Genomic DNA, 15,084 nt, shown 5'->3' on the forward strand with positions numbered 1-15,084 from the left:
ATGATTGTGACAAAAACCTGTTTTAAGCCATTGTTAGTTTTAGCTGGAGGAACTACTGGACAATCTGGCCCCTGGTTGTTTTTTGTGCTATGTTTGTTGCACAACTTAAAAAGAAATGTTGAGTGCAGATGTTTGTAGATAATGCTTATTGGGTTAATGCCTATTGGCTCCATTCCCTTCCATACAAGCAGCACAATTGGTGCTAAATTCATGTGCCCCATTTTTTTGCACAAGGTCATTTGTAGATAATGCTTATTGGGTTAATGACCATTGGCTCCATTCCCTTCCATACAAGCAGCACAATTGGTGCTAAATTCATGTGCCCCATTTTTTTGCACAAGGTCATTTGTAGATAATGCTTATTGGGTTAATGACCATTGGCTCCATTCCCTTCCATACAAGCAGCACAATTGGTGCTAAATTCATGTGCCCCATTTTTTTGCACAAGGTCAAAGTTTGTGTAATCTGTTCTCAAAATGATCGTCTTGTGCAAACAGACCAAGAGCCACCTCAGTAAATCTTTTGATTGGTCTGAAAGAAGCAGCGTGCCATCTTCATTCAGTACTCATATTTACTATCGGCTGACTGGGAGAGCTATGAATTTATAATCCTTTTTACAGGTACATATATACCACGGTATCCAGTATTTTTACCAACATTTTTTTTTAGATGGATGGTTTAACCGAAACAAATCCATTAAAAAAAACACTATCATTAAAAAATATATATATGGGAGGTAAGTGGTTAAAACCGGTGGGGAGGGGATTGGGGCGGGCTTCAAAACATAGGGAACAGGAGGTTGGGGGTCCCCCCGCCCCCAAATAAAAATAAATAAAACATCTGGTGAATTTTTCAATGGATTATTTCCAGTAAAACAACCATGGAGAAAAATGTTTTCGGTAAAATCACAGTGAACCATATCCCACTACCATTTACCAGCTGTATATTCCCATGCGCCATCAAATGTGCCATGCAGCTCCATCATATGCCACTAAATGCATCACGTGCTCTGTTAAAACTTCACAAGTCAATCCAGAGCTTCACATCCTGTATATACCTCTTAGGCACACATACTATTATCTTATTTACACGCGCAATGTCGTTACATGGCCTGCGGTAGTGGCCATGTAGTTATGGTTAGGTTGCTAAACCCATAGGAAGAGCACTTTTTGGGTGGCTTATAACTCCCTGGACAAATCCTCACCAAACCTTGCAAAATAACTATGTGGCCCACTCTTATTTAATTTATTTTAGTTTGGTGAGGTTTGGTCAAGGAGGGGCAAGGTTACAGGGGGGGTCCCAAAATTTCTTTTTTTCCCATAGGCTGAATAGAGAAACATTTTGCGCACGCCTACAGCCCAAAGCGCTGGACGGATTTTCACCAAATTTGCTGCAGGAGCGGCGGCTTGGTCCCGAAAGCGTGCTTTTGTAAATTTGGTGGACATCTGTGCAGTATTTATTTTTTAAATGACCAAAAAGTATGTACCAAACAATTAGTGATATCTATGTCCACTCCGCGGACACACTTCCCCGTTTGCTCCGCGGACAGGACTCCGATTGTCTCAGAGGGCAACGTGGTGTCCGCGGACATCGGACGCGCCCGGTGATTGGATGGTGGAAAGCACAAAGTGCGTCAGATTTTTGGAAACGCGTGCCATCTTGGATTCGCGGCCAGCGTCCGGTGTCCGCGGACATTGCAGTAAAAGCTTACTAAAAACACAACATTGCACTTGTCAAACTTTTCAAATAATCTCTGAAGAGGTGAGGGGTCATGAGGATGGGATGGGATTTGGGTGCAAGACGCAAAAAAAAGGGTGTTTTTCACTGTGAAAGACCGTGATATTAGGTATATGGGAGGTGATTTTGAGGTGGTGCGGGGGTAGGGCCTGAAGGCGCAAGGTCCCTTAAATACAAAATATAATCATAATTATTGTACATATCCATAAGGGAATGAGAGTAGGAGAGTGGCATTGAGAAGAATAAAGTCTTCATAGAGATTTAGCGTACCGATAACTCTGCTGCTGTCAAGGAATTCCCCCCTTCTCACCTGGGTCCGGTGTTTGCCGGTGTCTTCGATCGCTGTCTTCTTGCAAACGCTCCTGGTCTTGAACAGCGCTGCTCGAGTCTTGTCTGGTTCCAGGTTGCGTTTAGTTTTGGAAGCGCGGAATCCAGGAATCCGGGAGTCTGGGAAAGGCTAGTAATGCTCGGAATCAGGAAGGGGGAAAAAGGGGTCAGGAGCGGGTAAAAGCACTGGGACAAGGAAACAATACCGTGAGCTACGAACACACGTCTGAGGCTACTCTGCAATAGCATTGAGATGCGCGGAGTCGCGGAAGGCGTGGTCTATAAATAGATCACGCCGCGTTCAGTGTATGGAGCAAGCAAGGGCTTCAGCTCTGGACAGCCAAGTTGGAAGTAGTACGGAATGTAAGCTCCGTTGAGACAAGGACCAGGAGGTCCAAAAGGGGCGTGATCTGAAGTTCAAGACAGCATGCCTCCTCCGAAGGCCTTTCCCTCCAGGTTTGCTCGGGTGTATTAGATGAAATCTTCTGAGCAACCGAGGAGCCTTGATATTTGAAACAGGTTCCCAGGTCCTTTCGCTAGGAGGATATCCTTTCCACTCCACTAGGTATTGAAGATGGGCTTGCCTATACCTGGAGTCACAAATCCGGGGCACCTCATATTCCAGTTGGTTGTCAACCAGTAGAGGAGGAGGTCTACTGGATTTTCGAGAGGATTGGATGTAGGGCTTCAATAGGGAAGTGTGAAAAACTGGATGAATTATTTTCCACGAGTCAGGTAGCTTGATTCGATATGAGACAGGATTGATAATCTCCTTGATGGGAAATGGACCATAGTAGCGGGGAGCCAGCTTGTTTGGTCGCAAGTGTTGGGGGAGTAGTTTTGATGACAACCTCACTCGGTCACCGACCGTATAGGAAGGACCCCATCTCTTGTAATCCGCATACCTCTTGGTCTGTAATCTGGCTTTCTCTAAGTATTCTTTAGCCTGCCGGTGAATGTTGATAAGAGTTTCGATCCAGGAGTCAACAGTAGGCACTGGTGTAGGGTAAGGAAGAATCGAAGGTAAAACCGATGGATGGAAACCCTGACTACAATAGAAAGGGCTGGTCTGTAGCGCTGAGTGTTCGGAGTTGTTGTAAGCAAATTCTGCAATGGGTATCAGGAGAGACCAGTCATCCTGGACCTTGGTGGCGAAACATCGGAGATATTGTTCCAGGGTCTGCTTTGCACGTTCAGTGGCTCCGTTGGTTTGGGGGTGGTATCCTGAAGAGAGGGCACGTTGGATTCCTAGTACCCGACAGAGGTGTTTCCAGAATTGTGAAATGTATTGGGGACCCCGGTCAGATATGATCTTGGAAGGAAGCCCATGTAGTCGGAATATATGTTCCAGAAATATTCCAGCTAGCTCTGAAGAGGAGGGTAGTTTCATCAGTGGCGTAAAATGGCCCATATGGGTAAACAGATCCATGGTAACCATGATGGTAGTATATCCTCGGGAAGGTGGTAACTCCACTATAAAGTCTGTAGCAATGATTTCCCATGGTTTAGAGGGTAGAGTGGGCTGCAGAAGGAGACCCGCCGGTCTTTTGTTATCATGTTTATTTTGGGCACAGGTTATACAAGTCTGGATGTATTGCTGTATGTCAGACCTCATTTTAGGCTTCCAGAACTGTCTATGTATAAGACGGAGGGTGTTGGTGATACCTTGGTGCCCGGAATGGAGTGTGTCATGGCAAAGGTTTATTATTTTTTGCTGTAACTTCCGTGTAGGAATGAGTAGTGCATTGTCCTTGAATAAGTAGCCTTCCTTGGCTCTTAATTTCCATGATTCCTTGCTGAAATGTCCTTCCATATTTCCGAGGATTGGGTTTACGATCGGAATTCTTCCAGGAGATCAACTGCTTGGGCTACGAAGATCGTGGGAGAAAACATTTTAGGAAATGTCTTATCTTCAGTGGTCATGTAGTCAGGACGACGAGACAAGGCATCAGCGATCAGGTTCTGTGATCCAGGGACATGAGTAATGTGGAACTGATACTGGGCAATAAAGTAGGCCCAACGTGCCTGACGACTGTTCCTGCACTTCAATGACTGTAGAATCTGAAGATTTCGATGATCAGTACAGACTTGGACAGGATGTCTGGCTCCCAGAAGTAGGTGTCGCCATTCAGTGAAGGCTTGGCGAATGACTAAAAGTTCCTTTTCCAGGACGGAGTAGTGTGTTTCACTGGGCGTTAAGGTTCTTGAAAGATAAGCAACAGGGTGTTCCAAATCGTCCTCCATTTTCTGCTTCAACACTGCTCCTATAGCGTAATTAGAGGCATCTGTTTCCACTAAAATGGGTCGACTTGTATCGGGTTGAGCCAAAATGGGAGCTTGTGTGAATTCGGTCTTTAAACGCTGGAATGCAGTTTCTTGTAATGTAGACCAGACAAATGGGGTGTCCTTCTTTAGCAGAGCCACTATAGGTTGTACAATCTCGGAAAAGGTGGCTATGAACTTTCGGTAGAAATTAGCTAGTCCTAGGAAGGATTGGATTTGTTTCACGGATGTGGGAGTAGGCCAGGCGAGAATGGCCTTTACTTTTGAAGGGTCCATGCCAATCCCCTCTGTACTAAGGATAAATCCCAGATAGTGCACAGAGGTAACGTGAAACAAACATTTTTCAGGCTTGGCTAAGAGGTGATGATCCCGGAGTCTTTGTAGAACTGCATTAACATGTCCTTCATGCTTCAGAGGGTCCTTGGAAAAAATCAATATGTCGTCCAGATAGAGAACGACGAAGAGAAACAACATATCAGAGAACACCCTATCCATAAAACGTTGGAATACTGCTGGGGCATTGGCTAGTCCAAAGGGCATGACCAGGTACTCGTAGTGGCCAAAGGGTGTTCTAAAGGCGGTCTTCCACTTGTCTCCTTCCCGGATACGGATCAAATGGTAGGCACCTCTGAGATCCAATTTGGTGAATATTACGGCTCCTCTCACAGCTTCCAGGATATCCGAGATCAGGGGCAGTGGGTACAGATCTTTGAGGGTGCATTGATTTAAGCCTCTATAGTTGAGGCAAGGTCTGAGTTCTTTGGTATCCTCCTTGGGAACGAAGAACAATGAAGCACCCGCTGGAGATTTCGAGGGTCTTATGGTGCCGTTTTCAAGATTAGTGTCTAGGTATTCCCGAAGGGCCTTTTTCTCGGGTTCGGAAAGAATGAACATTATGCCGAAGGGAATTACAGCTAAAGGATCCGTATCTATGGCACAATCTCCGGGCCTGTGAGGGGGTAAGGCTTGGACTATGGCAGTAGAAAATACATCAGCATACCCCTGATAGGCCTCTGTGACTTGTATGATATTGGAAACCATAAGTGGTGTTTCTTGATCTCTTGGTGGTTCTTTAGAAGTTATCGAGGAGGGGTCCAGGGATAGACAGTGGGACATACAGAACTCTGAGCCCAGGAATAATGATCCTGCTGTCCAATTGATATACGGATTGTGCTTTTGTAACCAGGGCATTCCCAAAACCATGGGGTAATGGGCTGACTTAATGATGTCGAATGTAATCCGCTCTTGATGATGGTTTATGGAAAGTTGGATCTCTTTAGTCTGCAGGCTTATGGGTCCTGAAGAGAGGGGTCTTCCGTCAATTGCTTCCACCAGCTGCATGGTGTTTCGTGTCTCGTACGGAATATGATGACTAACAACCCAGTCTTGATCAATGAAAATCCCTATAGCTCCGCAGTCCACCAAGGCCAGAATGGGATAGGTCTTGTCTTTGGAGGGCGACAGGAAGGCCTGTAGTATCACCAAACTGTTTTGTCCAGGAGAGTTCAAGGATGGAATTAATGTGGAGCAAACATCTCTCTCCCGAATCTCTGATCCATTTAAGATCGGGAGCTGGCGTTTCCCGAATGCTGAGGAGGTGCCAGAGGACATTCCCTGATCAAATGTTTGTCTGAAGCACAATACATACACAAACCCGTATGGATCCTTCTCAATCTTTCTTGAGGTGATATGGGTCCACGAAAGGCTCCAATTTGCATGGGTTCAGGTTCTGGGGCTGGACTTGGGTTTGCGTCCGTTCTGGCTGTGTTCTCAAAGGACGTCTTGGGTGGGTTTCCCTTGGATTTCTTCCATTCAGCCTTCCTTTCCTGGATGCGAAAGTCTATTTGCAAGGCCAGGTCCATTAGTGCTTGAACGAATTTGGTCTGGTCACCCTGGCCAGTTCATCCTTGATCTCATCGTTCAGGCCTCTCCTGAACAGGGTAAAACTAGCCTCAGAGGACCAGTCTGCTTCCTTAGCCAATTGTTTCAATCTGGTCACATAAGTGAGCATATCTTGGGAGCCCTGTTGAATGTCCAGCAAGCGTTCTTGGGCTGTATAGACCTGCTCTGGACGGTCAAACATGCCTTTAAGGGCCTGAATGAACCCATCATAGTCATCTAGGAGGGCATCACCGGAGTTAACAAGGGGTGTTGCCCAAGTTAAGGCGTTGCCAGAAAGGTGGGATATGATGAAACCCACCTTAGCCCTAGGAGTCGAGAAATAATAGGGCTTAAAGGTAAAGTGGACCAGGCATGAATCCAGGAATCCGCGAAGTGTTTTTGCCGAACCATCATACTTGTCCACAATACCGCCCAACAGGGCACCCTCCTTTGTAGCAGAATCCCAGGATAAGACCAATTGTTTGAGCGCAGCGTTTTCCGCCTTAAGATTTTGAACCTCGGTTGATAATTCTTGCATGCGTAGCATGAAGTCCTGCACAGCGGCTTCCATCTCGTTTTTAGGCTTGATCGAGTGGCGTCTCAAACTGTCAAGGAGTTCCCCCCTTCTCACCTGGGTCCGGTGTTTGCCGTTGTCTTCGATCGCTGCCTTCTTGTGAACGCTCCTGGTCTTCAACAGCGCTGCTCGAGTCTCGTCTGGTTCCAGGTTGCGTTTAGTTTTGGAAGCGTGGAATCCAGGAATCTGGGAGTCTGGGAAAGGCTAGTAATGCTCGGAATCAGGAAGGGGGAAAAAGGGGTGAGGAGCGGGTAATAGCACTGGGACAACGAAACAATACCGCGAGCTACGAACACACGTCTGAGGCTACTCTGCAATAGCATTGAGACGCACGGAGCCGCGGAAGGCGTGGTCTATAAATAGATCACGCCGCGTTCAGCGTATGGAGCGAGCAAGGGCTTCAGCTCTGGACAGCCATGTTGGAAGTAGTACGGAATGTAAGCCCTGTTGAGACAAGGACCAGGAGGTCCAAAAGGGGCGTGATCTAAAGTTCATGACAGCTGCCCTGTAAAGCATATAAAACACATTCCATTTCCAAATGATTGCAGGGGTGGGGAGTACAGGGGTACTGCTCTTCAAAGACCTTATGAGTGGAAGCAAAACCAATACACTGTTTGAATTATAACACTTCGCGGTGGACCAGCTGTGACAAATAGGCAGTCTGACATAGGCGCTGCAGGAAAAATTTGGGGGGCAATCACTGTTCGTTGCGCGCAGCATTTGCAAACATGGGGGTTGCTGGTGTTCGCTGTGAGTACCGATAACTCTGCTGCCCTATAAAACATTTTATCAAACACATTCCATTTCCAAATGATTGCAGGGGTGGGAAGTACAGGGGTACTGCTTTTCAAAGACCTTATGAGTGGAAGCAAAACCAATACACTGTTTGAATTACAACACTTCACGGTGGACCAGCTGTGACAAATAGGTAGTCTGATGTAGGCGCTGCAGGAAAAAGGTGGGGGGGCAGTCACTGTTTGTTGCGCGCAGTATTTGCAAACATGGGGGCTGTTGGTGGTCGCTGTGTGCAGCGCTCACTAGCAGGAAACTGGAGACGTGCTCAGCTGACAGGTGGATTATGAATTCCGAGTGTTTTCATAAAATCAGTAAATCTCTGGAAATTTCCTGTGGCCTTGCTAATATTCCTAATGCTACAGTGGTGCACGGGGGAATCGCTGCCGTGGCCCTGAAGGTCAATGGGGGTCATTACGAGCTTTGCAGTAAGGAGTTAATGGTGCCTTTAATGGTGCCGGCGCCGTTAACCCCTTACCGCTCTATTATGAGTCTGCTCGCGGGACCCACAAAGGGCACCTGGTAAAACCAGGTGCCCTTTGCGGGTCCTGCTAGCAGACCAGGAAGCTAACAACGGCCCCGTTATTAACGGGCCCGTTGTTAGCTCCCTCCCCATTCCCATTGAGCCCTATGTGGGCTCGAATGGGAATGGGGATGTACCGTGTCTGGGTTCCACGAATGAGGAATTACTGGGTCCTCCAAGGTTGGAATGGCCCGGTAAGTCCTCATTTGAGGCACCCAGACCCGGTACCCGGTAAGGAGGTAACCATGCCGCAAATTGCGGCATGGTTACCTCCAACCTCGTAATGACCCCCAATGCCTTGAGCTGTCTACTCCCTCGCGTCCTGCCGAGGGAATTTGTTGCTTCCATTTACAAAAAGCAAGCTAGGCATAAGTCTGTATTGTTTTCTGTCCTTGGAAATAAAGGGAGTATTCGTAAGGAAAATAAAGGAATGGAATGAGGTATGTAAAAACATCAAACATGATATGGGTCAGCATTCTAAAACTGGACAAAGTAACGTTTCATTTCATTTGATGAAAACTCGTTGATCTGAAAAGACACTCCGCGATACGCCAAGAGAATTGAAATGCTGATTGTTATGTAAGTTTTACAGTAGACAAATTTGTAATAGGGGAGCAGACTCAAAAACAACCGGTGTGTACTTGTATTTGTCCCATGGCACGTGGGCTGTCCAGCAAAGAAAAAGCATGGAGTCCACGTCAGTGTTAGCACAGGTTCTACTAAAGCCCAATTCTAGGCTAATGTTACGTTAAAATGCTATGTGTTATTCGATTTCTTCAGTCACTTTCCGCATCGGCCTCCCATTGCGAGCTTAACAAACTGCATAGCACTAACCTCTCAATCACATAGTTGATGGCAACATTGCATGTTGTTTTCTCTGTGTTTGCATTGTTTCTTGTTTGTGTTCATTCTTAGTTGTTACACTGTGCATAAGTAATGGATCAATTAATTTGTAATTGGTGAGCAGATTCAAAAACAACTGGTGTGCACTTGTATTGCCCCATGGCACGTGGGCTGTCCAGCACCGAAATGCATGGATCCCACGTCAGTGTTAGCGCAGGTTCCACTAAAGCCCAATTCTAGGCTAATATTACATTAACATGCTGTCTATGTGTTATTCGAATTCTTCAGTCAACTTCCGCATCCGCCTCCTATTGGGAGCTTAACATACTGCATAGTACTAACCTCTCAATCACATAGTTGACGCCAACATTGCACGTTGTTTTCTCTGTGTTTTCATTGTTTCTCGTTTGTGTTCATTCTTAGTTGTCACACAGTGCATAAGTAATGGATCGATTAGAATACAATTAATTACGGCTACTGAGACACATTTCTGTTATGTTTTCTACACAAATGTTGTTGCTTTCTTTGTTTTCCATACAGAAATGTTTATTGTAAGTCACAAGGTGTTCCTTTGGGTATAAGCTGATTGGATGGAGGCACTGTGATTCGAAAGGCTTCGGCATTAGCTTGTTGCTACTCCACCGTAAACGATGTCAAGGTACTCCTTATTGCCGGTACCGCAAAAGGGCATATGGGCCCTGGGCGATCATCTCAAAATAACGTTATGCTCATCCAACCATTGCGGTGTATCATCAACTGCCGGCTGAAGAAGCATCAATTGGTATCTGGAACTTATGACATTCGCAGTAGTGCAGGATGTGGCTGTGTAGAAAACATAACAGAAATATGTCTCAGTAGCCGTTCTTAATTGTATTCTAATCGATCCATTACTTATGCATCATGTGACAACTAAGAATGAACACAAACGAGAAACAATGCAAACACAGAGAAAACAACATGCAATGTTGGCGTCAACTATGTGATTGCGAGGTTAGTGCTGTGCAGTGTGTTAAGCTCGCAATAGGAGGCCGATGTGGAAGTTGACTGAAGAATTTGAGTAACACATAGACAGCATGTTAATGTAATATTAGCCTAGAATTGGGCGTTAGTGGAACTTGTGCTAACAATGACGTGGACTCCATGCATTTTGATGCTGGACTGCCCACGTGCCATGGGACAAATACAAGTGCACATCGGGTATTTTTGAATCTGCTCACCAATTACAAATTAATTGATCCATTACTTATGCACCATGTGACAACTAAGAATGAACACAAATGAGAAACAATGCAAACACAGAGAAAACAACGTTCAATGTTGCTGTCAACTATGTGATTGAGAATTTAGTGCTATACAGTGGGTTAGGCTCGCAATGGGAGGCCGATGAGGAAAGTGACTAAAATGCTGTCTATATGTTATTTGATTTCTTCAAAGTAACATTAGCTTAGAATTGGGCGTTGGTGGAACCTGTGCTAACACTGACGTGGACTCCATGCATTTCGGTGCTGGACAGCCCACATGCCATGGGACAAATACAAGTACACACCAGTTGTTTTTGAGTCTGCTCACCAATTGCAAATTCGTCTACTGTAAAACTTACATAATAATCAGCATTTCCATTCTCTTGGCGTAACGCGGAGTGTCTTTTCAGATCAACGATTTTTCATCAAATGAAATGAAACGTTACTTTTTCCAGTTTTAGAATGCTGACCCTTATCATGTTTGACGTTTTTACATACCTCATTCCATTCCTTTTTTTCCTTACGAATACTCCCTTTATTTCCAAGGACAGAAAACAATACAGACTTATGCCTAGCTTGCTTTTCCTAAATGGAAGCAACAAATTCCCTCGGCAGGACACGAGGTAGTAGACAGCTCAAGGCATTGACCTTCAGGGCCACAGCAGCGATTCCCCCGTGCACCACTGTAGCATTAGGAATATTTATTATGAATTAATAAATTGTTTGCTTGCATTCAGCAATGCCGCAGGAAATTTCCAGAGATTTACTGATTTTATGAAAACACTTGGAATTCATAATCCACCTGTAAACTGAGCACATCTCCAGTTTCCTGCCAGCGCGTGCCACACACAGCAACCACCAACATCCCAACGTTTGCAAATGCTGTGCGCAACGAACAGTGACTGCCCCCACCTTTTTCCTGCAGCGCCTATGTCAGACTACCTATTTGTCATGGCCGGTCCACCGTGAAGTGCTGTAAATCAAACAGTGTATTGGTTTTGCTTTCACTCATAAGGTCTTTGAAAAGCAGTACCCCTGTACTTCCCACCCCTGCAATCATTTGGAAATGGAATGTGTTTGATATAATGTTTTACAGGACGGCAGAGTTATCGGTGCACACAGCGAGCACCAACAACCCCACGTTTGCAAATGCTGCGCGCAACGAACATTGACTGCCCCCACCTTTTTCCCGCAGCACCTATGTCAGACTACCTATTTGTCACAGTTGGTCCACTGCGAAGTGTTATAATTCAAACAGTGTGTTGGTTTTCCTTCCACTCATAAGGTCTTTGCAGGGGTGGGGAGTACAGGGGTACTGCTCTTCAATCATTTGGAAATGGAATGTGTTTGATATAATGCTTTACAGGGCGGCAGAGTTATCATTATGCTAAATCTCTATGAAGACTTTGTTCTTCTCAATGCCACTCTCCTGCCCTCATTCCCTTATGGATGTGCACAATAATAATTATTATATTTTGTATTTAAGGGACCTTGCGCCTTCAGACCCTACCCCTGCACCACCTCAAAATCACCTCACATATACCTAATATCACAGTCATATCCCATCCCATCCTCGTGACCCCTCACCTCCTCAGAGATTATTTGAAAAGTTTGACAAGTGCAATGTTGTGTTTTTTAGTATGTTTTACTGCAATGTCCGCTGACACCATCCAATCAGAGGGCACGTCCTATGTCCGCGGACACCACGTTGCCTTCTAAGCCAATCGGAGTCCTTTCCGCGGATTTAACAGGGAAGTGTGTCCGCAGAGCGGACATAGATACCACTAATTTTTTGGTACTTACTTTTTGCTTGTTTTAAAAAGAAATACTGGACGGATTTCCACCAAATTTACACAAGCACACGTTCGGGACCAAGCTGCCGCTCCTGCCGCAAATTTGGTGAAAATCCGTCCAGCGGTTTGGGCTGTAGGCGTGTGCAAAAAAATTTCTCCATTCAGTCTATAGGAAAAAATACATTTTTGGACCCCCCCCTAATACTTTACAACTTGATCCCCCTTGATCAAACCTCACCAAACTTTGCAAAAATACAGAGTGGGCCATATACGCTTTTTGCAGAGTTTGGTGAGGATTCGTCCAGGGAGAGCGAAGTTATAACCCACCCAAAAAATGCTCTTCCTATGGGTTTAGCAACTTAACCATAACTGCATGGCCGCTACCGCAGGCCATGTAATATATACATATATATATATATGTATATATATATAAATATTACATGGCCACGGTAGTGGCCATGTAGTTATGGTTCAGTTGCTGTTTCCATAGGAAGAGCACTTTTTGGGCGGCATATAATTCTGCTCCCCCTGGACGAATCCTCACCAAACTTTGCAAAAAAAGTATATGGGCCACTCTGATTTTTTTTGTAAAATTTGTGAGAAATCGTCCAGGGGGAGCGGAGTTATAGGGGGGGCCCCAAAACCTCTTTTTTCCCATGGACTGAATGGGGGAAAAACTTTGCGCACGGCTACAGGTGAAACCGCTGGACGGATTTTGACGAAATCTGCGGCAGGTACAGGGGCTTGGTCAAGAAAGCGTGCTTTTGTAAATTTTGTCACCATACACGCAGTACGTTTATTTAAAATTATGAAAAAGTAGGTCTGAAATAATTAGTGATATCTATGTTCGCTCCGTGGTCACACTTCCCTGTTCGGTCGACGAACAAGAAACCGATTGGCTAAGGGGCTGCCGTCATGACCGCATACACACGACGTCTCTGCCCATTGGCTGCATGTGAGACGTGTTCTGCGTCAGATGGTTTGGATGCGCCCGACGTCTTGGATCCGCGGAAAGCGGAGCAACAACCAGCGTACACATGCTTTTTTCATTACCCTATTTTGCTGTGTCACAGAGCATATGGAAAGGTTCACACAGTAAGAAATGGGTGATCTATGCATTTGTTCTTCGGCCGTCATGATGTAATTTCTATGGACACCTTGTACGTACAGTAAATGTGGTGGGTAATAACGATAGCACTTCAGTCCATATAGTGGGCAGGAAATGTGTAACACTTCAGTCCATGTAGTGGACAGGAAATTTGTAACCGTTGAAAGCACACGGGTATAGGTAGGCAACATTCAAATTGACAACATGCCGTGAACGCATTATTTTTCCCAATGGCTATTATTATATTCATTAGTACACCGCCATGGGTCGCACATGCTACGGTGGTGGTGGCCAGGAGCTACAGTCTTAACATATGGGTGATTAATGCACTTGTTCTGGGGGTCGGTCGTCATGATGTAATGTGTGTGGACATCTTGTACGCACAGTACACTTATACCTACTTAATGACGTATTTTCTATGGCCTCCTTGTACGTACAGAAAAGGAGGGGTCCAATAAGGCCAGTATTTGAGGCCGTGCACTGCATGGGGGAGTTGTTACATTTGTAAGGACACGTGTGGTGTTAGGGAACATTGAAATTGCCTACATGCTGTGAATACATTGCTGTTTCCAATGCCTATTATTATATTCATTAGTACGCTGCCATGGTTGGCACATGCTACAGTGGTTGTGGCCAGGGCCTAGAGTCTTGGATGCATGGCCGTTGGCCGAAGTCCGAAGGCCTTACTTCCAAGACTCCAGGCTTTGGCCACAACCACCACCGCATGTGGCACCCATGCATACACCCCTTGTGTTGCATTTTCATTGGCAAGTTGTGGGGAGTGCGTGCAGTGTTGGGTGCATGGCCAGAGGCCATGCACCCAAGAACAAAGAGGTGGTTGTGGGGAGATCCCGCACTCTTGGGTGCAGGGCTGAAGGCCATGCACCCAATAATACACTTATACGTACTTTATGACATATGTTCTGTGGCCCCCTTGTATGCACAGAAAATGAGGGGTCCAATAAGGCCAGTATTTCAGCCCATGCAGTGCACAGGGGAGTTGTTAGATTTGTAAGGACACGTGTGGTGTTAGGGAACATTGAAATTGACAACATGCCATGAATGCATTCTTTTTTCTAATGGTTATTATTATATTCATTAGTGCACTGCCATGGGTGGCACATGCTACGGTGGTTGTGGCCAGGGCCTAGAGTCTTGGATGCATGGCAGTTGGCCAAAGGCCGAAGGCCTTACTTACAAGACTGTAGGCTTTGGCCACAACCACCGCCACATGTGCCACCCATGCACACACCGGTAGTGTTGCGTTTTGATTGGAAAGTTGTGGGGAGTGTGTGCAGTCTTGGGTGCACGGCCGAAGGCCATGTAACCAAGAACAAAGTGGTAAGTACTAGACTTGGAAGACACTGCACACCCATCCCATGTAAGATCTACAGACATACACATAGGAGGGAAGCCTCTGGGCAGAGGTACTGAAGGATTACACACCTATAGAATAACCCCCACTACCATACATCCCTGAAGTGGTTGTGGGGAGACACTGCAGTCTTGGGTGCACGGCTAAAGCCCATGCATGCAAGACTGAAGTCATACGCAGTGGAGTTACAAGTTAATATGGGTGTGGTGGATTGTGGTCGTTGTTTTGATGCCCTAGTTTCTTCACTTCATGGCTGCAGACGATGGTCCGAAAAGTAAATTTATAAGCAGCTAATTTGCAAGGACCATGTTTTACATATGCAGTGATGGTTGTGGATAGGAACTGTACTCCTTGAAACTTGGTTGTAAGCCGTAGGTGGTAGGTTACTCACCACAGACGAAAGGCCAGCCTACAGGCACTGCAGCATATTACTACCATAGATTAGGCGAGTAGATTCCCATGTGTAGAAAATGCCTGCCAATATACTTACTCCTTACTTTGTTCAAAATCCATAAACTTTTTTTAAATTGGTTTTCATACTTGGCAGAAGTATCACTTTTTCCATTTCTGTGATGTAAGAAAAAGGTGTGTTAATGTTTGCAGTTTT

The sequence above is a fragment of the Ambystoma mexicanum genome, chromosome 3p (assembly GCF_040938575.1).
Source record: "Ambystoma mexicanum isolate Mex_15411 chromosome 3p, UKY_AmexF1_1, whole genome shotgun sequence".
In the NCBI taxonomy this organism is placed as follows: domain Eukaryota; kingdom Metazoa; phylum Chordata; class Amphibia; order Caudata; family Ambystomatidae; genus Ambystoma; species Ambystoma mexicanum.